Below are 27,802 nucleotides of genomic sequence, written 5' to 3' on the forward strand. Positions count from 1 at the left end.
TCAAACATGCCATGGTTTGGTTCATTTGATAAAACACTCCAATACATAATTCAGTATGTCATGTCAATATTTGCAATTTCTACAGGGTACTGGAGTACAGTTCTTTCTTAAAGAGGGCAGTGTGTGCTGTCAGACCCAAAGGAAAGTTCACATACTGCAGAGTGCTTCATTCACCCTGAAAATCAGGCAAGGTACAGCAAGGCATAGCCCCCTCTGGCACTAGACAGGAATAAATCAAAGCCGTGGGGTTGTTTTTTTCCCTAACATTAGTTCAGCTGTAATTCATTACTGGCAGCAGCAATTTTCATTTGCACAACAATGCAAACTTCTTCTGTATCAGCTACAATTTCTACAAAAGCATTTGATAATCTATTGAACATTAACGAATATAAGTGTAATTCAAAAGGTATTTAAGTTGTATGCCCTTCCCTTGTTTTCCCTTGTTTGTGTTAACAGAACAAGGTACGTTTCATGAAACAATGCCAACAAATTGCAGTTATTACTAACTTCCTCACCCAAGCAGGGAGCAGGCCTGTGTGTCTATTTTGCACTGTTGAAAAAAAGAAAACAGATACTTCATTTAACATGAAGGACAGGGGAGTTACGCAAAGGATATTAAGTGGAACCTGTTGAACTAATAATGAGATTTTTTCAAGGAGATTGTCAGTTGAATTAAGATTTTTATTTTTCCTAAGGAAGAGAGATTAATTAAGGCTGACTTGCAGCAATTTGGCACCAGTGTTCCTGTCTGAACGCTGCCATAAAGGGCATCGCTGTTAAAGTCCATTCAAAAGGGACAGCCCCTTGCACCTTCAACGCAGACCTGCACAAGTCAAGCAAGATAAAAGGGAATAGGTGCAGGTTTGCTGAAGTTGGTGTGAGGGCCCTTAGGTCAGTCAAGTTACTGCAAAGTCCTGCACATGTAAAAAGATCTCTGAAATTCAGGTGCTGCCTATCTTCAGCTGCTCAAAACAGCTAAACACGGAGGTATCTCAACTGATCCTGAAGCAGGAAAATGTAGGTCAGCACCAAAATGAATTAATTCTTTACATTAGCTGAACTACACCACATTCGACACCATAACCAGTCTGGACTAGGCTCAAACACCTGATTGCAGTGACTTGGTCTGTTATATTAGCTAGGTGGGTGTAAATCTTCCACATGAACTATGCATGCACCTAGGTCATCATATTGCAATGTTTGTCTGTAGATCGTAATGTATGCATACTGTTCAAATTAAACCATTCTTTTAATCAAAGACTGTTTTAAATCAGTGTGTTCATCTGCGCCTACGTGCGCTGGTTCCTCAGAAGGAATGTGGATGTCTGACTGCAGCCAGAGCTTAGCAGGCTGTGTCCGCACACAGGGTTGAAGTTGTAGGGAGTTCCTCAGTGAGGTTTGCTTTAGGTTTCTAGGTTCCCTTCCCCACTCCTCATGCCCCCCGAAAAGAAAGAAAGAAAAAAAAAAATATAGAGGCAGTAGACTGGGCTCAAGGGTAAGAAAGTTTGGTATCCATAAATTAGACCCTCTTTCTTCATTCTGAGCCTTAAAAATGCATTTAAGTCACATTTCTAGATTTTGCCTGGAAGCTTGCTCTTTTACATTAGTGAGAATGAACATATATGTGCATTGGATAGCTGTAAAACTAAGAGGCACCAAACATGAGAAAACTTGTAGTATAATCAGGAGAGATCAGGACAATAATAATGTTTTCCCAAACCTATTTCCTAACCAGAAAAAGCAGAATGCTTTGAGTTAAAGAAACGCAAGAAACAAAACCCCAGTTTAGCATCAAAACACTAACACAATCCTCCTATGCCTATGTGGACAATTGCAAATATGTGAAATTACCTAGAATTTCATAGCAAAGTATGTATATAACTGGCTCTGACTTCCCTCCAAGCACTCCGCTACCATATGAAGAATTTCTTTAATATAATCTTGTTGGTAATCCAGAAGACAACAAGTAATGTATGCCCAAAAATATACCAACACAGTTTTATCAATGGGACAGATTCCATCATCAGAAGATGGTATTAGAACTACTTAGTTACTTGTATAAAAAAATGCAAACTTCAATCACTTATTATTATTATTATTGTTATCATTATTATCACTACAATATATTTATGTGGAACAAATTACAGCCTCCAAAGCTGGCAGCCAGATATTAGAGCTATAACAAAGTACTATACCTTATATCGTAGCTGGGAATCCAAGAGAAATGAAGCAGAACAGGAACTTTCAGCGAGCTTATACTGAAGAGTTTTGTTATCCTGCAACAGGTTCTGTAAAACTCTAACAAACTCTATAAACTCATAGCGACACTCACAAGTCACAAGCGGCTTATGATAATATTTAAGTCTTTACAGCTGTAGCCCTTAGCAGTTGATATGCTTGCACTGAGCTTTGACCATCACTGTACTTTATTTTTTGAGCCATTGTAGATGGTCATGGGCTGAGTGTGTAGTAAAGCCAAAAGAAGCAAAGAACTTTTATGTCAGGCTCTTAGCCTGACATAGCTCATTGTTGCCGCAACCATGTGGAGAGCATCCCGAACCTGAGAAACAGCAGATTTTCCAAAGACCCCAGACCCCCTTATGATCAGTGGGACTTTTGGTTAGCTCTAGAAGGCAGATCTGATGCAAAGTCATTTCCATAAGCACAGAACACCTTGTAATTTCATTTGCAGATAGCACCTCCCTTACCATGTCAGCATACCCCAAAGGACATCTTTGAATACTCTCAAGCTAAATGACTGTACAGAGCAACATTTCTCCAAAGCAAAAAATAACAGAACACCAAAGGTATCATGAAATAATCTTACGTAGTATGCAAATCATAAAGACATGCCAAAGGAGTACATGGGGGAGATGAAGTTACAAACCACAGCTGAAGGTTTTCTACTATCCACTGTGGTAGCCCAAGCAGCTTGTAAAAGCCACGCTGAACCTTCCTTATTTTTGGTTCTAAAGGGCTACAACCACTTGCAAAATATAGTCCAAGGCTCTGTTGAAGGTACAATTTCTAGTGAAACAAAGTCAGAGACTAGGACCTCCAAATTAAGCATACAAGTACTTAATTTGCTCTAACTTAGTTTTCTCTTTGAAACTTCTCGCTGTGCCCTGACAAGTACCTGCTAAAGGGGTGTGCGACTCAGAGGACATTTTATGACAAAAACAAGGCATTGAGTACGTGCCTTATAGTCTAAGTCTCCTGATTCTTCATCTTACTCCAGATGAAAATTAAGCAAGTGGAGGGGGGGTGGGAGAGATTTGGGAAGGGAGGGCGGGAGACACCAAAATATTTATTAAAAATAGGTTTTGGTTAAGAAAGAAAAATTTTAATAAGATGTTATAAGACTTCAAAGCTGAGGTTTTGAACGGGGGAGGGGATTTTTTAAGATGATCGAGTGATAGATTGTCTTAATAAGAAGTTTTATTTAATCTTATTAAATCGACTAAAATCATCTTAAAAACTTAACCAGGACTCTCACATTTTTGCAGTTTACACAAGTCAGCTACTTCTAATGTTAGCAAGTTTTCCTTATGCTGCCATCTTGTGCCCCAGAATCTAAGCTTACTTAAAAACAAACAAGCAAACAAAACAACAACAACAACAACACGCCCACTATATCGATCTCTGGCTCTCACAGCTCTAAACATACCCTTCAAATATATAGGGTAGGAAAAATAACATTTGCCAGTGCCTAACAATAGCTTGAAATAAAAGCTGAGATACTTGTGAATCAAGCCAATGTTATGGGGAAGGGGAGTTTAATCTAAAATAGCATCCCACTTTCATTGTCATCTTGCAATATTTTCATTTTTAAATGCTTTTATTGCTGGTAATATTTGGTCTGACAGATCCATAGAAAAGAGCAGTGACCACAGGGAGTCAGCAGGAGAGCTGTGCCCACTCGATGCCCCATCTCAAGCCAGCAAAGTTCAGTTCACAAATAAAGTTCAGCAAAGCTCTGCTGCTGTTATTTAACTGCTTTACTTTCCATTTCAGTGTTTACCTATGGCCAACGAGATTCAAAAGCTGTTTCAGTGTGTGTTTCCCTTGACACTTACCTTGGCTCCTAACCTGTTAATTACACTGACGTTCCTATTGTATCATAAAATGATTCCCCCATCACCATATTCTCAGAAGTAGTATCAGCTATTTTACTACTGCCTTATCCTTCTCTCAGAAAGAAAACTGCTCAGCCTCAGCTATTGAAAACAGAACTGTATCACCGAATCCACCTAATGCATTTATATGGCAGCTATAGTCATATGTAATAGAACTATTTGGTTACTTCTGAATACCTTTAATATTTCTTGGATAATAACTTGTCTGATCAAGGTCCCCGTGCTTTGCACAAGGACTGCTGCTCCATTACACCAGGTGCCATAGAAATACAACATACTAGATGAGAGCCAGTAAACAATACTGAGCCATCAGCAGTACGTATGTGACTGACTTAACCATTAGTAAAGGTTTTTAACCATTTAAACCACTATTAACCATTTTTAACCATCGAAACCATTATTAAGCATTTTTAACCATTTTAACCATTATTAAATTTGTTGTGGGCTCTCCTTCCTTGGAGATCTTCAAAAGCCCCCGGACATGGTCCTGGGCAACCTGCTCAGGGTATCCCTGCCTGCGCAGGGGCTTGGACCAAATGACATCCAGAGGTCCCTGCCAACCTCAACCATTCTGTGATTCTGTGATTAAATTTCCCTAAAAAGTTTAGGAAAGTAGGAAGAGGACTGTTTTAAGGAAAGATTTGAATTTTAAGACAACTTTATAAAAGTTAGGGGACGCTCCTCCCAGGCATGAGAGGACATGCACAGTGCTCAGTCTGACTCTGTAGTAGTGCAAGTAGTAGGGCAGATGGCTCCACAGCATTACGGTGTCCTCTTCCAGCCTGTCTCCTATGATATTACTCATTTTTTTCCCTGTTCTGGCCGAAAGGTTGCAAAATCCTTATGAGAGAAAGCTTTCTCCAGCTAAACTACAGGAATTTAATATTTTCCTCTACATTGCATCAGTGTGCCAAAAATGCAAGAGGATTCCCAGATATCTTCCTTTTTCCTGCTTAAGTTGCCCCATATATATTAAAAAAAAAAAAAAAAAAAAGCACATGCACACTCCTTCTTGCTGTCCATTTTGCATAACTCCCCTGCTCCAAAAAATTTAAAATCCTGAAAAGCCTCATGCTCAGGCCCTAGACCAGATGATGTCTTAAAGCCCACTAGGGCCCTCTGAGAAGAGCCTTTGTGCACCTCATGCCACCAGCCAGGTGGTGACAAGTGCTCCAGCAGCACTGGAGGAGCACCACTACGTCCTTGGGTGATGGTTACAACCTGAACACGTGGCTGCTGGAATTTTTGCTCAGCAGTTCAGCCAGCTTCTCACCTACCTGGCAGAGCATCCACCAAGGGAAATAAAGACATTTTTTCTAGCAAGGCATATATTCAGATATCATGGTTAATGTATATTAGTAGACTCTCTTTAATAAAACAATAATAATAATAATAATAATAATAATAATAATTAATAATAATAATAAGTAAAGCAAAAGAAGCTTCCAGATTCTCCCATGTCCAAATGATATTTGGAAAAAAAATGCACAAAGTGGACACAGAGCTACAAAGTACTCCCAGACCCGTTGATACTGCAAAGAACCTGAAAGGGATGACATTCTTCCCCCTACCCTTTCTGCCTATAATCTCTGACCTTCATTGTACAGAAGTATGGTACAGAATAAAGTTAAACCAAAGGAGTTAAGAAATAACCTATTTTGTAGATGGGAAAGATGCCTTGAGCAGTACCTTTTCTGAAACAGATTTTACTCCACTGTAAAACCACATCTTCTGTGTTTGCTTGACAACCCAGAAAGCTGACAGAAATAGCTTGATATTTACTAACATAAAGCAGTTTATTAGGAATATAAAGAATTCGTATTGGTTCTGGGCCCCAGTTATTGTACAATAATATCAGACTGCTAAATCTAATCCATAGTTCACATCCGAGAAGTGTAAAGCAAGATGTCTTGTTCTAGCCAAGCATGAATAAAGTCACCGGGGAAACATACCCAAACCAACAGAACTTCAAATCATTTTCCCGATTGCCTATACACACATATGACATGAAAAGAAAAAATTGCCTTGTATTGGTGATATTATTACTTATATTAATTTAAACTATTGAACAACACACAGTGTCAAAGTCATGAAATGTGTTGTTTACTCCCCGTAGGATTTCACAGGAGGTTATACTGGAAAAGTGACTTGCAAAGTATGGTAAGTATTCATTTAGGCAACTTCAGTTCAGATAACTACATCAAGAAAGTATTATGTGCAGTGAAATGGACTACAAGCCATATGAATAAAAAAATGGGCAAACATTCACAGCATGTAAGCATAACTCAGGTTTCATAAGTGGCAAAAAGAATAGCAAACACCCCTTCAGTGCTGCAGGTGCAAAACAGCCTTGAATTTCCAGAGGTAAAATAAACACATGCAATGCTTTCCTCATTTATAGCCCTGATTATACCTATCTCTGTGGGTGTATGAAAGAGGACCTGTCATTAAATCTGACCCAATCAGCTTAGTAATCCCATACCTTAACGCAGACAAAACTCTATGGGTTAAGTGTCTATCTTAAAAGCAATAGCTTAAATATGTCCTTGGCATGGACAATTTAGCTCAGCAGGTAAAACCAGTACAGCTTCCATGTGGTAGTGGTGGTAGTTCCTTCTCAGTGTCCAAATAAAGGACTGCAGGAAAAAGAAACTGTCATAAAGAGATGAAGGATCAGAGAGCCATTGTGTTTCAGAAATTGTCTTTAATGATATTTCAGAAGAAGGCCAGATGTTGCTCGTATTTATCAGAGGCCAGACCAGTTGCTACATCCTGGATTCAGAATTTTTATTTATGTGTTTATATTAGTATTTGCTTATTTATATTATATCTTTGGTCAAGCATGGGAACAGGCCACCCAAGGAAGTGGTGAAGTCCCCATCCCTGGGGGTATTTAAGAGATGTGTGGCCGTGGCACTACAGGGGCATCATTTAGTGACGGGACTCACTAGATCAGGTTGATGGTTGGACTTGATGATCTTGAAGGCCTTTTCCACTAAATGATTCTGTGATTCTATTATTTTAACTAACTGCCTGCATTACTTTCTGGTTACTGTGTACAACACATTGAGAGGTGACTTTTTAACGAGAGGATGCATCAACTCCTGGAGAGGGAGAACTCCTGCAATGACTTGCTGGAGTTGTTTTAACGTATTTCTAGGCAATATAAAGGTCAGTAGTATGGCAACCAGTATGTAAACCATGTGCGTTCCCATGTTAGGGACAGATTTATGGAAGCAGATGTGTTATGTGTGTTCCTCAAAGGCAGAAATGGGTAATTCCTTTCCTATGAGACCATACTGAAGGTAGAGTTTTATCTTGTTCTTAGAGAAAAAAAGCAAGGAAGAAGTCATTCAGAAATGACCCAGAGAGTGTAGGGGGCTTCTGGCCGAACTGCCTAAAGCCACCAGAAGGTTTACACCACACTAAAAAGTCACTGTTAACACACAGAGCTGTGGAACAGGAGCAGCAGGGCAATTTGAGATTAATTATGGGACCTTCTGGACCCCAACTGAGCCCCCACACCTCGGAGGTTGGCAGGTATGCTCACATGCACTGGGAAGGAGGGCAGGAAGCTGTGCAAGGACGGGCCTTGAGCTATGAGGATAAATATCCTGAGACTGAATAGAGGTGGGACTCCACTGATTTCAGTGGGGGCTGGACAATATGACACTTTGCACCCCGACGTGGCTTTGGGACAGTCCAGAAGGACTGCAGGGTCTGTACTACGGGTACCTCCTCCAGCTCCGCTTGCAGAGCTGCGGCATTCAATGAGACCATCCATCCTGCAATGCATTCGGGAGCAAACATATTTTGGGAAAGTATCTGCGAGCTTTTTAATTCTGTTAAGACCAAAATAATGATAAACAAGGATAATAGTTACAAAAAATTCCCCCTCCCAAAAGAGTCCTAGAAATCCTAATTTACTCACTGGTAGCTGGTTTCACTAAATAGAAATACAGTAATTTAATAATCTTAGCGTAGCAGTTTTCAGTAAGGAAAATTAACTAATTCATTATTGCTTATAATTTGCTGAGGCATAGCTGCCATATTTGTAAAATCAGCATGTTCAGAAAAAAGCAACTTTTTAAATGAATGTTCTTTTTTTTCTTCCTAGATACATAAATGATACAATTACTTAGCTCCCTCTAGTGCCAATTTCTGAAATAAATTTCCCACTAATGACTGTATTCACCAATGTAATCATAGGAGCAAATTAAAAATTCACTTGGCAATAATTAACTAGTGAACTCTCAAAGGATTTAGTAAATTGCCACGAACTAAGGCAGAATGCAACTAGTGTCACAGTTACAAAGAAAGGTCAAATGTAGGCTTTTGCAATAACAAAAATATGACATCAATGTTCAGACATTGTGTAGTTTGAACAATCGAGGCACACATGCCAATAAAGAATAGCAGTCAGGGAGCAGTGATAGTAAATGCAGTAGCTCTATCATTCCTACAGCATTTGCAATACCATTATTAAAGTTGTATTCATTCTTTTCCATTTGCAGACTTCATTTCTAAGGCTTGATAATGCAGCTTTCGAAAGATACTCCAGGCTGAAATAGGACACAAACCTAAATATATTTTCTTGTATTTGTTTGGATCATTGTTTTTAATATTAGCTAGTTTGAAAAAAAAAAATCCTTCTTTTTTTTTGTTTTCTCTTTTAAAATAGACAGTTTATACTTTGCCTTAGGAAATGTCCAAGGCACAAATGGGTACAAAACAATGTCACATATGGTCACTCTGTTCTAAGGTTCTTCCCTTAGCATCTTCTTTTGGCCCTAGAGGACACTGAGGTAGATCAAACTATGGTATAACCTTGCATGAGTATTCTAAAATAATAATGATAATAATAATTAATAACAGTGGTAATGAAAACCATGCAGATATGCAGTATATCCTGAGGAATGACTGCACTCATTCAGATGTTGGAGGAAAGAAGCACCACCAGGGCAGGAAGGGTCCTCAATCTGTACTAATGGTATGGCTCCTAGGAGTTACCTTTTAACTAAAAATCACCATAAGAAACAGTTCTTTTGTAAGAACATTGGGATTTTACTCACAATTTTGTCTTGGTTTTTTTTTTCTAGGCTTGATTCCTAGATTTCTCTCTTTTTGTAACTTCATACCACACACTTCAAGATGAAGTAAATATTCTCTGTATAGAACATATGCTGCAATCATTTTTTATTTGGAGTTTTAATATAGTAGCCATTCTGTAAATACAGGTCTGTGCTTAATCCTGAAGAAATGTCACAGCCTACCAGAAAACACGTGTGCGTGCTACAGTAAAAATTCGGATTCAAAATTCAATGAGATAAAACTGAGGACTGAGTTGGGTTGAGCTCCTGTCAGCATAAGAGTTTACCCAGCCTCATCTCTTAGAGTTCCCAGATTATTTAAACATTGGACTGGGTCATGCAATTGCCCGATGGTATGGAATTATCTCTAAAGCAATCACTTCCAAGAAAATTCATCTGTTTTGAGCTACACAGAATATAAATCCATCAGCTTTTTACAAGGTCTCCTGGACCTTGCAGTGCACTGAAAATAATAATAATAATAATAATAATAATAATAATAATAATAATAATAATAATAATAATAATAATAATAAAGCTTTTCCTATACAATACCAACAACAACAAAAAATATTCCGTCTTCTTATTTTCTCCTTGGATTTGCATATTAAACACCTGTCCCACATATCAAAGCAACGACAGTAGCCAACCAACAGAGCTGTAGTAGCCCACAAAAATGAGCCAGAGCATTGAGCTTCCTTGGGAGAAGTGTGTTCAGGGCACACAAGAGGGCAGCTGGACATCCCCAGGAAGGGCAGCCTCATCTCTGCAACACACAGCCCATCAAAATGGTCATCCTCAGGGAAAACCATCTTACTTAGACCTTTCCCATCTATGCAGTCTCTGTACCTTTTTCCCAGCTGTTCCAGGTGCATTTCTCTGCTGCCGGGGGGCAGAGCAGCCCAAGTGCAAGTAGCTGCGGCTGCTTACAAAAGGCCAACTACTTTTCTGCAAGTGTCAGCCTCAGGGTGTTCTGTAAAAACTGAACTAAACATATATATTTCAAAAAATAACTAAGACGTGAAGTAAGGCTGGTTCACAACCTCCCAGTGAATTGATCCAGACTTCAGTCACCTTTCCTGCAGGAAAGCCAAGTCTCAATTCCAGGCTGAGGAGGCCTAACTTCAACTTCCAAATATTACTGTCTGCTGAGTTAAAATAAGTAAATAAATAAATAAATAGATAGATAAATAAATAAATAAATAAATAAATAAAACCTCAAAAAAGCAGCCAGTATCTTTCCATTCCAAAGCAACTCAGAAGGCTCTCGGGTCACCTCTGAACCACCAACGACATGAAGGCTGACCTCCTTAAACCTCACATCGCTAGGCTCATTTTCAAAAAAAAAGCTGTTCATATTTGTAGTCATCCTGTGAACTCTTGTCAGCAAGTTCATGTTCTTCCTTGAAGTGCAGACACTGGAAATAAAAGAGCAGCCCGGAAGCCCCCTTACCAGCGCTCGGTGTCTCTGGTTGATAGTCCCCTTTTGTAATGTGGGGATTGCATTAAGCTCCTCGGGAGGGCTCATGTGAAACTGGGCTGGTCCCCAGGAGGCCAGCAGGTCTCTGGGTCGCTCAGCCAGGGCAATGCCCAAGCCTGCTTTCATTGCTCTCAGATTTATTGCTTTCTCATACCTGGCTTTTCTGAAAAATATTTAAAACATAATTTCCAAGATATCTTAAAAATAACCATTGCATCTCGTAGGGTTCCTCACCTGCTTCCTTTTATGCTCTTGAGCAGAAGTCAACTGGTAATATTCCAGTGTTGTTTAATAGAAAATAAGCTTTCATCTTTTATCCCTCCCTGTCTTTTTATTTTATTTTCCTAATCTCTTTAATGAAACAGGTAATAGTAATTGATTTTAATATTCCAGTCATATAACCACCTCCATAAAATGTCCATGCTCCTATCGATACTATGCAAGTGTCTCCGCCTCCTATGTATTCACCTCTTTGTTTAGAAGAGGCCTAAATAAGAAAAGATCTAAATTGACATTAATTATAGTCTACAGTTTTTCCAGCTCAGCCACAAGCATCCTGTATTTTTAACTCCAACTCCCCCCCCCAATAAATAAATAAATAAATAAATATTACTGCAGTTGAAGAATAAGACATTACAAAGTGGTCACTATCTACGGTCATTAAAAAATATATTCAATACTTGGAAAATGTTCTTATCAATAGTGAAGTCCATAATTTATAACTCATGGGACTCTTCTGTCTCTCTCATTTTTATTTTTATTTTTATTTTTATTTTTATTTTTATTTTTATTTTTATTTTTATTTTTATTTTTATTTGGCACTGCCAAATAAAGTTTTATAATAAAAATAAAGTTTTATAGTATATACTTTATATAAAGTTATTCCCTACACTTCTGTTCATAGCAGAAAAAACATATCTGAAAACCAAAATTATGACTTCTCCCTCACTTTAAAGAATGTGTCTTTCTCTCATTTAGAGACAGACATTAAAAGCCACACGTAACAAGTGGTGGGATAAGCTCCCTCCCTCCAAACAAACAAACAAACAAACAAAATACACTGCTTGCTCCTGGGGGAAAACCAAAATAAATAGATAGATAGATAGATAGATAGATAGATAGATAGATAGATAGATAGATAGATAGATAGATTAAATATATATATATATATTACTCCTTAACTTAAACTTATTTGAAACTTAAACTTATTAAAATTACTCAGACTTATTAGTTTCCTGCAAAGACGCACAACAAAGGTATTTTAAAAGCAATATGGTCCTCTGGAAAGTTTGTTAAACTTGTTAAATTAGAAAAAGGTAAAATCCATAATGTATGGCAAAACAAGAAATTTCAAAGCATGATAAAATTTTAGATAGTCTCCATACAAATGTTTCACACAAAACTGATTTCAGTTGAACTACAGAATGTATTTTCAGTTTCAGAGTCAAACCTCTTATGTATATTTTTGAGGTCCAAATTATTCAGTTGGTGATTTTTCAGAAGTGCCAAGAACCCTACCTGGAACTGATATCAACTAACAGCATCTCAAAAATCAAGTTATATCTATATGTACCCAACTACCAACACTGGTCACAATTTTCTATTACATTTTTTTTCCATGGAAAACTATATTTTATTAAAGTTTAAGGTTGGTCACACAATATATCTTTACTGTACTGTTTTACTTTCATTCAAAAAAAAAATCCACTTAAAAAAAATATATTTATCTACTTTTGTTTTACAGTTTTTCAATGCTGTAAACAGCATTTTAAGTAAAATTGAGTTTTTATATTCAGAATGATTAAAACCAAACAATTTTCCCTGAGATTTTCTACTCTTTTCAGTTTATTTGACAACATCTTCTTCATATAACTGCATTTGTCCAACTTACAGCATTTTAAGTGGAACTGTTTAACTCCAGGTACTCAGTTTTGAAGGCTGCATGTTTTCTTGTATAAGGGTGCAAGATGACTAAATAATTGTTTTAATGAGAGTTACTAAAATATTTAGCTGATAACTTCTTTAAATCAACTTCAAACATGTAGTACATGTATTAGTTTTGCATTCTTTCTTTTTAAAAACTTTATTGATCTTTCCTTCTTTTTACTGTGCCTTTTCTTATTGTGCATTCTCCTTCCTTCTTCATGTCTTGCTAATATCCTGTTATCCATTAGTCAAAATCTTTGTGCATTTTATTTTCACTATTACTTCGATTTTGCTTTATATTTCCATTTTCTAGTTTCCTTAAGGTTTTTGTCTAGAGCTTTGAATTAGCTCACCAAACTTTCTTTTATTCTTTCATATTTTTGTTTTGTCATATATGCTAAGGTTAAGTTTAATTTGTCTTTTACTTTTTTCTTGGGGAGAAACTGAGGATGAATTGAAGGCAACATGTGTGTTAGGAGGGAAGGCATTAGTCACAGTTTAAGCAACAACAGAAGTTCCAGTTGTTTGATACTGGTTCAAGATTTTTTTTCCCAATATGGTTATTGCAAACAACAATAAGAATATGTTAAAAAATATCACATATAACCTCTGTGGCTTCATAAAAGCTCTCCACTGGCTTTTGGAGAGATGGCCTACAATCCCTCTCATCTTTTCTTTTCTAAATTCCTCCCAGCAACAGCAGTTGAACAATCAGGATCCTTTCCCTATAAGCCCATATTCACCTCCTCTTTTTTTTCTAAGCAAACCATTTTGACTTTAAATGAGAAACTTATGTCCCACGTATACACTCAGAGTGGTCTGAAAACATTTAATTTATATTTTCTTTCTATTTTCTTTAAAATGCAGAACAGCCTTTAAGTGCTAACTGACTGTGTTCACATATTTCAATGGCTCCTTTCTGTGGTCCATGATTCTATTTAAAAAAAAAAAAAAAGAAGAAGAAGAATGAAAAAAATCAGTGGCATTTGGTAATAAAATAGTGATAAAGCCTATACACCAATATCACAGGAGTGTTCTCCATGGGCTGAATTGATGAACTGTTGAACATAATTTTATTAAAAAGAAAGGTGCATTATAGATAAATTATACAGCAATAATTTCTAAAATGCATGATACTTTTTCCAGTGCTGCCACAGCACCTGCTGCTAAGTATAAAGATGATTAGCCACAAACTAACCCACTACAGAATTATTATCAGTATATATTTGTGCGATGAAGAACTAATGGGAATTATGCAGATTGCATTTCCCTTCCTGCTGAAGGCAACCAACCTTCACCATCAACAGCAAAATGAAAACAGAACTCAGCTGTGGAAGAACAACACAGGAATAGATTTTATTTTATTTCCAAATATGTATTGTTGATTATTTTGAGACTTTAAGACACATGTTTCTTTTTCACATAATTATATGACAAGCCGTCCAGTATAATTTTTAAAGGCGTACAAAATTTCCCGTGCATTTTAATGGCTTTAAAGACATAATAACTCTACTGCTGCATGTATCAACCAGTAAACACACATCAAAGCAGCTTTTAAGAATTATAACGTAATCAGAAGGTGGTGCAAATCAGTAGCGATTGGCTTCCTTAATCTGATTAGAAGTGCTGCTTTAAATGCTCTGCCTGCAGTCAGAGGGGGAAAGCCGGCTGCTGGTTGACTCCTCTGGGTGATGCCCTGCCTTGGGATGGGTGTCCTGGGGTGGTGCTGGCTCCCTGCAGAGGGGGGGGGAGGATTTGGAGGCCAGGCAGGGCCTCCCGATGGCTTCGTGGCACAAAGGGGCTGCTGAGGCTGCCCCATCTCGGGGGCCTCTGCCCTTCACCGAAATAAGGGCCGTTCATTTATCAGAGCTCCGTCTGTACTTTGTTCAACTTCATCCCCTTCAAAATGAATTGTTGCGAGCGTTATAAAATTAGTAGGAAGTAATGTATGGGCAGAAACAAAAGCAGGACTACCTAGAGTCATGTTTGTATTTTCTTAGGCAGCTTCTTCAGGCACAGGGGAAGTGGCTGCAGGATGTAATTTGCTCTGCTTTGATTTCTTGTTTCTTTAAACTTTTGCCAAAGGTGATAGGAATGCCAGATGCACATTTTTTGGTACGCTTTAAAATCCAAATAAATACAAATAACATATAGTTGGGTTTGGTGTTTCCTTTTTTATTTTTTTTTCCCCCTCTGGAAAAAGCACACAGAAGAAAGAAGGTATTGCCAGTCTGTCATGAGAGCAGCCACAATGAGGATTCAGTAAATCTTTCTTAAAGAATCACTTACAGAGGGATTGCAAGATGAAGAAACATTTTTATGCACATGAAGAGATGCGTAATCAGTGGTTTTCTTTTGTACTGTAATTGATGCTTCACAAAATACATTTACTTGAGTACCGGTATTTAATGTTTCAGACTGGAAAAACAAATAGGAATGAGCAAAAACAAACAGAGTGAAATTCTCAGATGATCGGCTTCATTGCATAGGTCCTCTATGGTTCACTTGAATCAACTAAATACTCTGAATAACTTCGTTCAACCTAAAACACTTCATGCCAGTAGTCTGAACTTTTACAGTCCTTGTACAGAGCGAGTAAGATTATTTATGTAGTGTTTTAATGAAAGCTGACCAGGATATCTTCAAATGCCTTTTTATAAAGCAGAATATTTAAAAATACCAGAGGATAATTTACTGTATTATAGTCAGTGCGTCGGTTCATTATATCTACATGTGCAATTTAAATTCCTTATATCCATGGAATATTCTTCAGTAATAGCCTGAAGTATTCAAGGCTTGAAATGACTAGAAATTTTTTTGCACATGCTGAAAATATGGACTGCTTACTGGAAAGGAAATCAAATGTGTATTTGATTAATTGATGTAGTCACATATTAAAAACTTTTGCTTCTTATCCCATTAAAAGTAACACTAATGAGCAATGGCTGTGACCTTCAAGTGGAAAGCCACATGTGCTTCAACCCCTCAATATTTACCACCCAAATTTAATCTTTATAATGGACACCTTAAAAGGAATCTGATAGAAAATACTAAGAGCTGCTCCAAAAGTAAAACACTTAAGGAAGATTTTGATTAATGCCTCGTGATTAATCAATTGATTAATATAGTTTTCAATACAGATGTTAGGACACTGTCTACTTTAATCAACCATCCTGAAAACAGTGAAGACAAATGATCTATTTTTCTGTCGATTGAAAAAAGAAAGCCTATTTTAGCAGTTATGTAAATTATAAGAGAAACCTTCCTTACAATGCCCAGATTTTCCTTTTTACAAAAGCCTTAAACACTAGAACTGTTAATTAGGGAAGTGTCATCCTTTTGGGCAGGAACTTGGTATAAACCTAAAAGAAGTCACACATTCAGCCAAATGAGTGCACTTTTTTAAAGAAATTGTTTTAGAATTGCACTATAATCCATATTTAAAGTCCCTCTCCATGATATTTTTTTATTCGGAGACTGTTTCTAATTTGTGATTATGCTTTCTACCATACTAAAACTGAAATCTTTATTCCAGTCAAAAATAATCACCCTGTAATTACTGTGACAAACTGCCCAAGCTGTATCATTGTGGCCATTTCGACTAATGATATTGTATTAGAATGCCTAGCAATAGACTTCAAATGGAAAATATAATTATGTGCATTAGTTTGTCTAAGCATTTATAAGATCACATATCCATCAGTTATCAGGTCTCATAAAAAAAGCCATATATCACTGTCACTGCTAGTTTTGTTATTGGAAATGTGGGCCGTTATGAACTCAGCTTAAGATGTGTGTCTTAAATTTCACTTATTCTGTTGTCCAGTAAATTCATGTAAGCTGAACTCCTATAAAATGAGCTGAATTTTCAGCTGATGGCACAGCAACAAATTATTTGACAGTCTCACCAAACACGAACTAAATGTTTATGGTACTATTTAAAGCTAACAGCCTTAATCTCGAAGATGCGGAGGCTCATGTTTAACTTCACACACTGGACTGCTCACTGGGCATACAGTTAAGTGGTTGCATACATCTTCGCTGAGCTGAGTCTTTTCTCTTGTTTTGCAAACCAAAGCAACGTCTGAGCAACCTCTTTGCTTCCTGTAAAAACCAACCGCCTGACCCAGCTCCAGCTGGTCAAATTGCAGCTCTGCAATAGCAACTGCCTCAACTTCTGTCATGCTCTTTCTACACATGCTTTTCTTTGAAAATAAATAAATAAATAAATAAACAGACAATATTTTGCATTTTGAAAGTAAATGGGATATGTCACTTCAGTTTACAATCCCCAACATCCAAAAGCCAAAATGGAAGGAGGCCAACATTTTCAGCTACCAAAACCCCAAATAGAAATAAGGAAAGCCAAAACAGAAGAAAAAAGGTATGGCTATCTATTGAAATTCTGGCACTTGTTTTATCCTTTAAACAAGATGCAAAGCAACCCTTTTGCTGTTAAGAGGCATCACAATGGCTCTCGTGGATGCCTGGCTGGAGCGTATGTCAAGGCAGTATACATCCCCCATCATCTGATGTCATATTGTTGCACAACTAGGATAAGTTATTACATCATCTGTTATTACATAATAACAATGACTTACCCTCAGAAAATATAACTAACATTTTTCTTCCACTTTTTGGGTCATCTGAGATGCATATCTGTGGTTTCAACACCACGCTTAAATAATATTGCTTGCTGTATTTTGGTGCCAGCATAAATTTAAGCCATCCAAACAAGATTGTATATTTGAACTGACAAAGAATAAATTATTTGCATCTGGCATAACTGATGGTTGTGTCAAAGCCCTGGCATATAATTCTTAATCTTATAGATGCCTGTTTACTTGTGCACAAGATAGCTGTGCTGAGCCTCTTCCCAGAACAATTACCAAGTTATTGCTATGGGTTAGCCTGGAACTTCCAGGGGAAGCAGTGTATAAATGCAGCAATCCTGGAGCAGTCTGGAAGGCATGTTGTGAATTAGAGATCACCACTCTGCTTTGTCCTCTGTGCTCCAAGTAAAATGGGAATGGGAACAAGTCAGGCGGGTGCAGAGCTACAGGTACGTCTTTTGCTTCCACATGCTTCCCAGCACAAGTACCCCCCCAAAACTATGTAATTGGAGGAGAAATGTTACTTCCTCCATGGCTGAAAAGGTGCAGTGATAATCTACCCTGTGTAATACAATATATTTTTTTAATGAAAACTGTCTTTCAGTGGGCTAGGGTATTTTATGGTTGGTTTTAATTAATATTGATTTTACATGTTTAGAAAGAAAATCCAACAATTCAGACCCGGGAAATGCTTAAGATATGTTGTTTTTCTAGGAGAATTTTCATTGATTTTCATTAATCCTGTAGTTTGCGATGGCTGGGTTTTATCTGCTGTTGTGTATTTTATATTAGGATGCTAAAATAATCTATTGTATTTGATATTCAAATATGTAATAGAAGATATGTGAACTACAAATCCTCAGAGGGACCTTTCTAGGATCTACCTGTTTTGCCCCAATAAAGGGCTGGGGCCTTATTTTGAAAGATCAATAGGCTACGAAATTTTAGCCTCCTTATTAGCAGAATTAATTTTAAAGTGGCAATATACATCCTAGAAATTTGTTTCATATTAAGAAGTCCAGATGTTTTTGGTCTCTCTGTCTGACATTCCCACCATCAGAATAAATTGTATTTCCAGACTAATGTAATAGATAAGAGATATGAATAAATCTCATACAGTTCAGATGATAAAATTAACATGCTGATGATATTTTAATGTTTCCATATAATCAAGGGGGCATGGATCATGCCTCCACCAGTTCCAATGTAATTCTGTTCTTTAATCTTTTCTCAAGGAAAAAAAAATAAAGAAAAAAAAAAAAGAGCATTAGAGAGGATTATACAGTAAACAGTATGTGCTCCAGTCTTAAAGCAAGTTGTTTGTGATACGGTTGAACGGCTTTGCCCAAAGGTATTGCGGCAAAGCAACAAATACACTAGAGACTTGGGGTCAGAAGCAGCATTCCTGCAGTGCAAGTGTGTCACTTACACATTGTAGCTTCTGGTGGAGAAGATCCACTGATCTGGAGAATAGTATTAACATATCAGAATCACTCATCATCCATATGACCTTATGCAAAGGACACAGAATCATGCTCGTCTTACACACAGGAAATTTAACTGACTTTAAACCTAAGGCAGTCAGAACCTGGCCCAAAATGCATCTTTGGGCTTGCTGGAGCAGGGCATAAGGGAACTTGAAATAAAATGGCATTTGGTGACCAAAGACAAACTAGAAACAAAGACATCAAAGACAATGGGTTAAAATAAAAAAGAGTGAGGGGGAGAACCAAGCATGTCGACTAACTCTTGAACATAAGACGTATTTGTATTTTGCCAAAATTATTGCCATGTTTTGGCATTCATCAGGCAGAAATCTCAAAAGGAGCTGAAGGGATTTGAAGACACAATTCCCACTACATTTTGATGCTGCTTGGGTATCTAACTGACTCACATGGCTTTAGACTCCAAGTTTTATTCTTTAATGTAAGAAGCATCAGGATGTGTCTGTCCCCTTTATATATTTCAATGGAAACATTAATCAGTTCCAGGACTAAATGGCACACTTTGAAATTGATAGTGCATTACTTATCTCGCTCTCTCTATGTTTTTTTAAGGTAGAGACAAAAATATTTTTTTTCTGAGCTTAAAAAAATGGATGTAATTAAGTGTGAATATTTTTACATTACATTGACAGAAAAGAAGCAGATGATCATATACTACAGTGAAGATCAACACCATGAATGTAACATTCAGAAGTGAACAACCTTAAATTTGTATGTTGAATCCTCGTCTTGTCTCCTAAAGGCATTTAAACTCCAAGTCCTAATACATGTTTGAATTTTCACATGAAAAGAATTTGCCACCCTGTTTACCATCATTTTTATGAAGAATCCTAATATTCCTTTAAAACTGACAATTATCTGGTGACATTCTGAGGCCTAAAATTTCACATACAAATAATCTAAAGAACTGTAATGAAGGTGAAGCTAATGGAGATCAGCTGCCAGCTATGTGTACAAGCCCTCTCTCAGGCAATGCTGAAGGGAGAAAGAAGCAGGCACAAATAGCCAGAGGTTCCTCTGGAAACTAATCTCCAAGTCTTATCCAGAATCAATACATTCCCCAGGGAACCTTCAGAGTATTAATATGCAATATGCAAAAGCATACATGCAATGAGAAAGTACATAAACACTGTGTTAGGAGAAAAGGAGCCCATCAGACGCATATCTCAGTAAACGAAACCAAAGCTTTCTCTGTGGTAATTTAGCCCTTTTCCCAACGTACCCTCACAGTCCCTTATAGGAATTCCTCCTTACCGTGCCGGTTTCTCCACAGCAGGGTATTGAATATCAGTGAAGGGTAGCTTTGGGCCCCTGACATGCTGTCCCTAGTCTCTCAAGACCTGTAACTGCATTTCTGGTTCCTGCCTTGGTCATGAGGATTTTACCTTTATTTTGAGATAAGGGGCAGCTAACACAACTCATCTGCTGTCTGCTCAGACTCACCAGACAGGTCTTTCTATCCCCTACTGCATTAGGAAAACAGCTCTGTAGCAGCTACCCTCAAGTACCTCCCAGCATTTCTCATCCAAAATCCTCAGTGCATGGCCCTCTACCATAACACATACAAAACGGGAACTTTCTGCAGCAGCATGTCTCCTTGAGCCAAAATATTGCTGCAGGATGGTCTCACCTAACTCGATCGCAGGCAAGCAGCCAACATTGACATGGGATTGAGTTATAAACTGGCAACTGCACTGACCTGGGGTTATCACGGGCAGAAAGCTCACAGGGGTCGGTTCTTGCAGCTGTTGCGAGCTCCTTCCCCACCAGACGGCACCGCCGAAGGACACTGCAGAACACTGGCCTTCCCTGGGCAAGGAACACGAAAGTCACAGACTTTATTTGATGAAAAACGGATGTCTTTTCCTTATTAAATCAAATAGTCTTTGAAGAATAGGCAATATTGCCTTCACCTAAAACACATATACAAGCAAACATATACAAAAAATAATAAGTATCACGTGCTGGGAATGAAAGTACCTGGAGATCTTTCACCATCACTGGGAAAGCAATTGGCATCACAGTTTAAAACCTCCCATGGAAAAAGTATATATCAGCATGTAATGTTAAATAAAACATATATATATAATATATATAAAATAATGAATTTTTCATAGCACTGTGCACTAACAAGAATCATTAGTAGATTCCTCTTGGAGGGGAACTTAAAATAAATTCAGTGCTTTGCTGTATGAAAGGGGATAAGCTCTGAGTGAACTACCTTTTCCTATTACCCTGAAAAGACCAACAGCATATGCTAGAAACACAAAGGAATAGGAGACATACAAGCTTTTATGGAACATGTCCTGCTACTTTTTTAATTCACCAGCACATGAAGATGTGAAATCATAACATATTAATGCCATCTCACTACTTTCAGCACCCGTACATTTCCTTTGTTGTAAGTAAAATAAGTGATATTATACAAGAAAGTTATTGTAATTAAAAGCACAGATAGAAACTATTTTAGCAAAACAACAGCAGCAAATAATAATAATAACAATAACAACAATAATAATAATAATAAATTAATTAATAATAATTAATAATCCAACTGAAAAATTGGGAACCTTTTCATGCTAAAGAAATCCCTGTAGCTCTACAGGTGCTCTGTAAGTTTAGCAAAAACCAGCACAGGAGGGAAATAAAGGCCAATACGAGACTCAGAGACAATCCACACAACAATTGTTTTACACCATTTAAAATTGTTGTTTCCACATCAGAAAAAAGAGAATGCTGGAGTTGTTCTTGGGGGTGTACAGAGATCAGAAAGAGGATGCACAGGTTTGAAACTAGCTTTACATTCAACAAATGCTTTAGAATTATTTCAGTTTTTCTACTGGTGACCAGCATACTTGCACTTTCATTTTCCCATTTAGCTTTGCCTGACCTTTGAGAGCTTAACCAGAATCGTGCAATTTCCACTGGAGCCCAGGTCTCTGGTGCACGGCACGTCGGAGTATAAGCAGTGCTACCGAGTGCACATGTAAGGTGCTGCAGAAACAGAAAGCTCAACCTTTTGCCTCATAAGTCATCTCTTTCAAAGTGATCTAAGAACACTAAACTCTTCGAGCAGCACAGCACATTTTAGACACTACAGAACCACTCTGAGCTGTCAGCATATTTCCAACAGATTGATGACTTTGAAGACCTCCAGTGTAGAGGGTAATGTTAAGGATCTGCAGTTACTCAGCTAAAGTTGAGATGAGGGATGCCTTCCTTCCAATCTTGGTTATTGAATTTGAAAACCCTCATAGGTTTTGCTGTCAGAGTTGTTGCTTAAAACTCATTATAGGAATGAGTTAAAAAGGAATGATTGGAAAAAGTTTAAAGGAAAGCAAAGATATATCTTTATCTTTTCCAGGTTAACACAGTGAGAAGAAATAGAGTTTAACAGAAAAGTAAAAAATAATTGTTGTGTTAAATTCTTATCCTTAGAATAGTATTCTTTACAGCCAAATACTCCTTAATGTAGAAGTAAACGGGAGGCAACACATTTTATTATACAAAATTTTAACATAAGAGGCTCAGCGTAACCTCAAATGCAACTTACACATTGTATTTCACTGATTTTCCTGTATTTCACAATGAATAGCCTTCAACACCAGCCAAAAATAGGCAACATAAACTGTACATAAATGCCAAGTCAAAGCAGCATTAGAAAGCGTAGCAATAAAAACATTTAAAGATTTCATAACTTGTTACATTTGAAAGAAAAAAAAACAACACTATAACTCTATCACTATAATTCCTTCTCATTTTCTGCATAAACCCATCTATGGTACAGAAGTAAGATGTTATACTAACCATCTGCTTCCCCATTTCCTCATCTTCCTTCCTTTACTCACCTATAACTCCTCAAACTAATTGCCCTTTCAATTTGGCCTTCGTCATTCAAGGGATCACCACATAATCAGCACTGTGTGCAAGGACTGCTTGCATTTAATGAGTAAAAAATAGCAAAAACGTGAATTGGAACATATGAGAAATGTTGGAATAGCTGACAAATGTAAAGCATACACCGTGAACCTGGCTGTATGTCTGGAATTTGGGGAGAAATGTAGTTCCAAGAAATAATACAATAGTGAATAAATACATCTCTCTAGAGAGTTGTTTTATTGTACTAGAAAACTGCATATTTGTAAAAGACGAATAACAAGTATGTTTTTTATTAAGTGTAAGGAAGGTAGACTGAATAGTCTAGCATATCTGGAGTGGAAAGCTTCACACTAAAAGGGATAGTTTGAATGCTGCTTCTTCTATTGAACTTTCATCTGTGACCTAAAACTGAGGGTTGTCATATCATTCTGACACTGCCAACTGTGAGGTCCATGGGAAAAGCAGGACTTCACAAATCTTCTTGAGAATGAACTGCTTAAATATCTCCTCCAGTGGCATTTACTTTTGCTAATGAAGGCTGCCCTTCTTTTCTTCCAACTTCCTAGAGATACTTATTTCCTCACCCCCTAATCAAGCTTCCAGTACCTTTTATGAAATCTCCAGCAAGATTTTGGATAGTTCCAGCAGGACCATTAATTATCTGCAAAATGGGCTCATAAATTCAAGCAGTGATGTATTGCTCTCACACCTTTTTCTCCCTGCAGTCTTGCCTGGAGGACGGCCCATCTCTGCCTACAGCCAGCGGTCCCGGCAGAGGGCTGACCTGGGGAGATCCCACCGCTTACCCCCAACACCCTCTAGAGCTTTTACTTCTTTGGTGAAACACGGATGTAAAATATCATGTACAAAACAAAAAGCAAAGCTGCTCACGAGGTCTTTTTCACTAATCTTCGTATGACAATGCAATCTTTAATGAATCAATCAATGTAAAGTCTCTAGGCAGGAAGGTTCTAAACTTGCTGTCATAAGTAGGCATTTAATTTTGATTTACTGAGGTAGTTATTGCTTATTAATCGGCTAACATTATGAAAGCTGTGTGCGTGTATGTCAGTTATACGTTAATTAGTTAGTATAGTAAGAGATACTAAATAGCACTAGAAGCTGCCTACACGTCCCTTGAATAAATTTAATTACAAGGCAAGAAGTTCAGGAGTACATTCTTCTATAACGAAGTTAACATTTGTATGGGAAACAAATTGTCCTGGTAAGGTCTTCAGACAAAACATGGTTACTGGAACTCAGGTAAATAGTAGTTATATGATGAAACTGCATGTAGGGAAAAACAAAAAAAATCAAGCAAATATTTTACGTCAGTAAGCTCATCAGGAATGTGCAGGAGAATCAGAAGTTAGCTCATTTCAGAATTATCCATACGTTATGACTGTGATTTAATTAATTTTAATTATAAAGCTGGACATGCCATATAAAGACAGGATCACATCATGAATTTCTAATTCCCAATAACTTTTACTGGCCTGCTGTATCTCTCTATGTATTAATTTTCTCTTTAAATGTTTCTCTAGAATATTCATCAGATGCAGTTCAGGGATGAAAAACCAAACATTTCCAGTGCTTAACCTACCTTTTACTCTAGCAAACCATCCTGTCTATTATTTTTATCACACTGACCATAATTTATCACACTGACCATACTGCTTCTGCAGCAGGAAAATAGCCCAAGACTCACAAAATTATTCCCACCGGTAAGAACTGCACTTGGTCCAAGTAGCCACCTTTGCTTGCCTTACTTTGCCCACCACTCTGTGTTTACATTCCCTCTCCAGCATGGACTAAAAATCAACTTTCTTACTTTTGATAATTGTTTTACAAAGACACTTTTGGGTATTTATGTAAGAATATGATTTCTTTGAAGGTAATCAGATATTTTCACTTAAGCAGCATGCTTAAACCATTTGTTGCAGCTAAATGCAGACCCCAAGGACTAATTTCACTGATTTTCCTGGTGCTCCCTTAATGCAACCAGGTGACAACCCTGTGAAAGGGTGGCCCTCCTGCCTGGTGAGCTCTTGTTCTTTTTCGACTTCTCCTCGCCAGCTAGCCCGTTACTTGGTGAGCCAGTCAGCGCCTCTCAATGCACACACATCCTGGAGAGTGTAAAAACAAGTAATAGTCTGTGTCATATGGTGACAAATACAGTTCAAAGTACCATTATCACTTGTTCTCATGGTGATAATTAATCCCATCATCATTATCATAATGAGAAACCATGCTCAGAAAATGCTGATTGAAAAACTCCCATATAAAAAATACAAGTCATTCATTGCCCCATCACCCTAACTGATTCTCACATTTGCTGTTGATTAGCACACAGTCTTCCAAATAATTTTTATACCCCAATCCAAACTTTTCTAGTGTTCTTATGTTTCACTTCATGATTTTTTAAAATGTTCCACTCTAGCATGAAGTGCTAGGATTGCACTTTTGTTCATTAATTTATGATGGATCTTTAATCAGAATCTTTTCCTGATTTTGCTCCACTCCCAGTGATGTGGTGACAGAGAAAGAGAGAGAAATAAATGGGGAGGAAGAGAATGAGAGAGAGAAAGGAGATAGTGAGACAGAAAGAAAGGAGAAGAAGGAGGGAAAAGGTGGAGAGAAGGAAGGAAGGAAGGAAGGAAGGAAGGAAGGAAGGAAGGAAGGAAGGAAGGAAGGAAGGAAGGAAGGAAGGAAGGAAGGAAGGAAGGAAGGAAGGAAGGAAGGAAGGAAGGAAGGAAGGAAGGAAGGAAGGAAGGAAGGAAGGAAGGAAGGAAGGAAGGAAGGAAGGAAGGAAGGAAGGAAGGAAGGAAGGAAGGAAGGAAGGAAGGAAGGAAGGAAGGAAGGAAGGAAGGAAGGAAGGAAGGAAGGAAGGAAGGAAGGAAGGAAGGAAGGAAGGAAGGAAGGAAGGAAGGAAGGAAGGAAGGAAGGAAGGAAGGAAGGAAGGAAGGAAGGAAGGAAGGAAGGAAGGAAGGAAGGAAGGAAGGAAGGAAGGAAGGATACAAAAAAGGGAAAAGAGGAAAAATGTAAAAAAGTAAAAAAAGGAAATAAGAAGAAAAGAAAGGGGAAGGGAAGGGAAGAAGGGAAGTGGAAGGGAAGTGGAAGGGAAGTGGAAGGGAAGTGGAAGGGAAGTGGAAGGGAAGGGAAGGGAAGGGAAGGGAAGGGAAGGGAAGGGAAGGGAAGGGAAGGGAAGGGAAGGGAAGGGAAGGGAAGGGAAGGGAAGGGAAGGGAAGGGAAGGGAAGGGAAGGGAAGGGAACTGATCACTTCTTGCACAGGAGCAGCCAGGCCCCTGACAGCCTCTCCATGCCCACGTGGAGTTGGACATGACTTGAGGACACACCTGGGTGGGACTTGGGCTGGAGGCATCAAGACAGAGCTGCCAAGCACGTCAGTGCTCAGAGGCCTCCATAATCTCCATGGGTGCTCTGGGCTCAGGCATACAGAGGGCTGCAAAGCCAAGTAAACTCTTCAGATCTTGATTGCACTTTTGAAATGCAACACAGACTCTCAGTTCAACTTTTTATACTTCTTTCCGTATTAACGGTCTGAACATAATAAATAATCCATGCCTATCATGGATAGACTACTCTTCAGCAAGGCTGATGAGGTAAATCCAGACTATATTAGGTAAGCTTTACGTGTTTATAGGCCTCAAATTCTTCTCTAGTGTAAGCTCACAATTAGACATTGGTAAACATAAAATGAGGTTGTTAGGATGTCATATGCCACTGGGAATAGGGCCTTATTTGTATTAGGCCATACGCATACACAAAAACCAGTGCAATGCTATACGATGCTACTCTTCAAAATCCTTTAAATCAAGAACATTTCTGAAATATTTGCTGCATATAGAATACATCTACATTCTCTACCATATATTGACATGGAATGACCTGGTACTAGTTGAAATTATAGGATTGCACTGCAAAAGAAAAAAAAAAAGATCAGCTGATCAGAGTGGCTTCTTCGAGCATTGTATCTGTTCTGAATATATTAATTCACTCTCAGCATAGTTATATACATACACACAATCATTATGTGATAAATTAAAGAGGGGCACATAATAAGCTTAAGTCATCATAAATCATATAATAAACATCTGAATGAGAAAATTTAATAAATGATATGTTTCCACAACAACTTCATCCCCTTCCATTAAATCCATATCCCCCTAGGACTTGTTCTAATATTCTCAATCCCTAAGTACACATCATTTATTAGAGGATGAAAAAAAAAAAAATAAAAAAAAGGAAAAGGAAAAAGCACAATTTACCCTGCCAGGACATGTTTCTTCCCCTGACTTTTCACTCTGGCATTTTCTCTCATGTGTCCAGAATTCAGCTTCTAGCCTATGGCTTTTCTGGATGGAAAATAGTTTCCTGCTCTGTGAAAACTTTCTTAGTTTTAAAAATATCTCGAATCTGCATCCCCAATACAAAGTGAATGGGTGAACAGGATAGTCACAGGGAAAGACCATCTTGTGGCTTGTTACTTCTTGAGGCCAGCAACTTTGACTTCTGTTGCCTACATCCTGAATTTCCAGCCAGCAAGAATTGGCTCAGAGCTTTCTTTAGCATGGGCAGAAACTCCAGGTTTTCATATAGCATCTGACACATATATTACAAGAATAATTTTTTTCTGCTAATAGGTTTGTTGCAATAAGATCTATCTTTGCTAGAAATAAACCTTTTTCTAGCTTACAGCTTTCTAGTTCATGTTTAGCTTCAGAAAGAAAATGAATGTTTCTGTAATATAGAGAGCACAATGGGATTTAGACCATCTTCTTCATGGCACTCCAATGTGACTTTGGACAAATCACTTTTAATCCCGTGTTGCCTAGGTGTCAGAACTGATCTTATTTAACAATTTTGATAATTATTTTGACAGAGAATGCTAGTATTCCAATTACATTGTTTTCATGACCTGAATTTGGAAGGCATTGCCAACCCAAAGGAATACTGGACCCCAGGTAAATTAAATGAGACTGGAGACTGCAATGACAGAAGTAGGATAAAATTTAGTAATACAAAATTGCAAGTTCATGAATTTAAAGGCAAATAATCAATATTTCTACTGACAGCCTGAATTTATTGCTTGGAAGAAAGCAAAAAAAAATCAAAATATTCTGACTATAAGCCACTGATGTAATGCATCCAT

The 27,802-nt window shown here is 37.8% G+C and overlaps 1 long non-coding RNA gene across 2 annotated transcripts in view; it reads right to left on the reverse strand.

Annotated features, from left to right (window-relative positions):
- LOC125182672 (uncharacterized) overlaps positions 1 to 27,802 on the reverse strand; it is a 165,785-nt gene that overhangs the window by 50,675 nt on the left and 87,308 nt on the right. For both annotated transcript variants that reach the window (XR_010832375.1, XR_010832374.1), the window contains exon 3: positions 20,450 to 20,559. This is a non-coding gene — a long non-coding RNA (uncharacterized lncRNA). The remainder of the gene's footprint in view (positions 1 to 20,449; positions 20,560 to 27,802) is intronic.

The sequence above is a fragment of the Anser cygnoides genome, chromosome 6, assembly GCF_040182565.1.
Source record: "Anser cygnoides isolate HZ-2024a breed goose chromosome 6, Taihu_goose_T2T_genome, whole genome shotgun sequence".
In the NCBI taxonomy this organism is placed as follows: domain Eukaryota; kingdom Metazoa; phylum Chordata; class Aves; order Anseriformes; family Anatidae; genus Anser; species Anser cygnoides.